The sequence below is a fragment of the Papio anubis genome, chromosome X (assembly GCF_008728515.1).
Source record: "Papio anubis isolate 15944 chromosome X, Panubis1.0, whole genome shotgun sequence".
In the NCBI taxonomy this organism is placed as follows: domain Eukaryota; kingdom Metazoa; phylum Chordata; class Mammalia; order Primates; family Cercopithecidae; genus Papio; species Papio anubis.
Genome location: NC_044996.1, coordinates 132,752,659 through 132,756,276, shown reverse-complemented (window position 1 = coordinate 132,756,276; position 3,618 = coordinate 132,752,659).

Genomic DNA, 3,618 nt, shown 5'->3' with positions numbered 1-3,618 from the left:
CTTAAAATGACTGAGAGGGTTCTCGTTACAGTGTCTCACACTGAACATTCACTAAAAATAGTCTGGTAAAATCCAGAAGGAAATGGGAAGTCCTGGGGGCCTCATGACAGTTGTCAGACATCCCTAGAGCAAAGATGAGCCAGACAGCGGCTCCCACAGACAGAAAATGGCTCTCAATATTCTTCTGGCCAGTGGCAACTACTGAGGCTAAGACTAGACAGAGACGGCTAACTAGGAAGCCATATTGCTCTTGTATGACACATGGCTGCTTTACTTCTCACTGGCCAAGACAACACCGTGAGGCATAGATTCCAGGGGATTTCATAACAGTGAATTGCATGAGTTGACTTGAGCAAAAGAAGTTTGTAGTAACATATCCATGAACCCATATCTGAGGCCCATTGTCCAGATGGACCACACTGCTGAGAAGATTGCTTGGGCTGTTTTGGGAGCCAGAACTAGGTTGTTGTCCTGCTATCACCCCTGGATGGTGGTAACATCCCTGCACCAGGTCCAGATGGAGGCCCACCAAACAGAACTTAGTAACAGGTGACATGCATTAAATAAAACAGTTTATAACTCCCATCTCTCTTCTGGGCCTACATTTCTCATGATTGATTTCTTTGCCTTTGGATTGAGGCATCGTAACTAAAATTCCCAGTTAATTTACAAACTTTCAAGGGTTGTTTTAACACATTATTCCTGCCCTTTAACACATCACTCCTGTCCATTAACACATCGTGATGGATTAATCTGTGAGATGATCAACTCTCCAGAACAGGCCACCGAAGAAAACAGAACACAAGAAGCATGTTCTGAATGGAGAAGATGCATTTTAAAGTAATCCCAACTTTGGCTCCTACTCATGAGGGCAGGCCCACAAAGGGAATGACAGGCAAGGAGGGAGTGAGGAGGATCTTAGGAAGAAGGGTTCAAGATGAAGTCACTGGTATCCCGACAATGTCATTGAGTAAGGGGTGGAAGGGAAGGAGGAAGGGAGGTCACATCTATTAAGCAGAAAATGCAAATTAAATGCTTCATTTATTCCCTTGAATGTTCACATCACCTCTGTGAGGCTAGTATTAGCAGCTCCGTCTTAAAGATGATGTGTTAACTCAGAGATAAAGGTAAGATCAGAGAGGTAAAGTCAACTGCTCAATCTCTGGGACCCAGAAGTCCGCATCCCTGCAATACTTTTGAAGCAACTGGCTTGCAGAGCAGTTTGGGAAGCACCACATCTTCCTTTGGGACACCAGGGACTGTTATTACAGGGATCACTTTAGCAAGGAAAGCCCAGACCCCCTAGCTGTGCTCAATTTCCCTCCTTTTGTGTATAAACTTTGGTGCTCTCAGCCTACTTCCCAGGAGTGGAGCTGCACTTAAACTCAAATTGCTTCCCACTGGGCACTGTTTTTGGACAGATGTAATTTAACTATATAGGACTGGCAGTTCTGTTTAGGGCCCAAAGGTGAAGACAATTTGAACAAGAACACTAGGGCAGAATTAGATAGACAGGAGCAAGTGGTTAAAGGAATTGAAGTCCCGTAAGTCCTGATAGAGTTGCTGATTACATTTGTGGGTAAAAGGATGTCTTTACCATAATTTCCCTAACATCTTACAGATAGACGCTGTGGTTTTACTTATATGGTGCCAAGCGCCACCTAGTGGGGTAGGAAATCCCTCCTGGATGCTGATATTCTGCTTCTGAGACCCTTACATGGGCTTCCAAAGGGGAATGTAGGAAGAAAATGTAAGAACAGATATAGTCATGTTTTTAAAAGTATGTCTGTGGCTATTTTTATCATATACCCAGTGTATTAATATAGAAATATGTAGGACTGTGTGTTAAATGTTTACTGATGTGAGGGCAGTTTAAAAATAAGTTGAAGGCGGCCGGGCGCGGTGGTTCAAGCCTGTAGTCCCAGCACTTTGGGAGGCCGAGACGGGCGGATCACGAGGTCAGGAGATCGAGACCATCCTGGCTGACACGGTGAAACCCCGTCTCTACTAAAAAATACAAAAACTTAGCCGGGCGAGGTGGCGGGCGCCTGTGGTCCCAGCTACTCGGGAGGCTAAGGCAGGAGAATGGCGTAAACCCAGGAGGTGGAGCTTGCAGTGAGCTGAGATCCGGCCACTGCACTCCAGCCTGGGCGACAGAGCGAGACTCCGTCTCAAAAAAAAATAACATAAAATAAAAATAAATAAAAATAAAAATAAAATAAGTTGAAGGCCAAAAATAAAAAATAAAAATGAAAATGAAAAATAAGTTGAAGGCCACAGACTAGTGAATATTTGTTTCTGTCATTTATTTCCATTGCTTTTGCTTTAAGTCTCAAAATGGGGCCAGTCATGAATTTCCTTTTGCCGGTGCACATGTAGATGTATAGCCTTGAGTTAACTGGGTGACCGATCCTCTTTTTGCTACATTTCCATTTTTTATAGACTGTGGCCCCCATTTTAAAACTGTATTTGAGTATCAGTATCTTTCTTGCACATTCTAGCTGAACATTCTCTCTCTCTCATATTTCCAAGCAATCCAAACGCTAACCATTCCCTTCTGTCACCACCCCCCACCCTATAAATGGCATTTTGAAGCCTGCAGTAACTTGACAGTTTGAGGGTTTAGGTCATTTTCATCCTATTTGCCTACTTGACTTGTCAGTTCACGAAGACAGTTGCTGAACGGGCATGATGGTTGGGTGTTTCATGCCCATTAATTAAGTCAAAGACGATGGAGTGCTTACTTGCTAAGATATATATACACGTACATACCTACCTATATATTCTGTATACACACATATATAGCTGTCTATATATATATGCAAGCATGTATACATTTGTGTGTATTAGAATTACTGATAATTAGAATTAGTGAATTACTGATGGCCATGTTTTGCATAGATTAATTGTAAACCTAAGTAAGATAAACCATAGAAAGTACTCAGCACAGGGTCTGACATCTATCAAACACTCCATGAACAATAACTTTTTAAATTCTTTTTATTACTTTGGATATCTAATCAATCATATAATCTCTCTCTCTCTTTTTTTTTTTTTTGAGTGCAATGGCACAATCTCAGCTCACTGCAACCTCCACCTCCGAGTCCAAGAGATTCTCCTGCCTCAGCCTCCCCAGTGGCTGGGACTACAGGCATGCACCACCACACCTGGCTAATTTTTGTATTTTTAGTAGAGATGGGGTTTTGCCACATTGGCCAGGCTGTTCTCGAACTCCCGACCTCAGGTGATCCGCCTGCCTCAGCCTCCCAAAGTGCTGGGATTACAGGCGTGAGCCACCGCGCCTGGCTAATCAATTACATAATCTCAAGAGGCTAATACAGTGAAAATCTTTAACATTTTTCTTTTAGTATACAGTATCTGTGAAATTTGTTGCTACTTATCACTTATCCTGTACATAAAGTTTATGTTCAACATTTCATGTACTACATTCATACATTATTTAACAATTTTTTAATTTAAAGGGTGACACTCAAGTTATTGCTCTTCCATTTGTTACATATTCTCAATCAAAACTCCTGTTTTCTCTAGATTTAAATTCATCAAAGTTTCCAGAAATGTCCCAGATTCCCAGAGGTCATCTCTGTAGGCTTTTTTAAA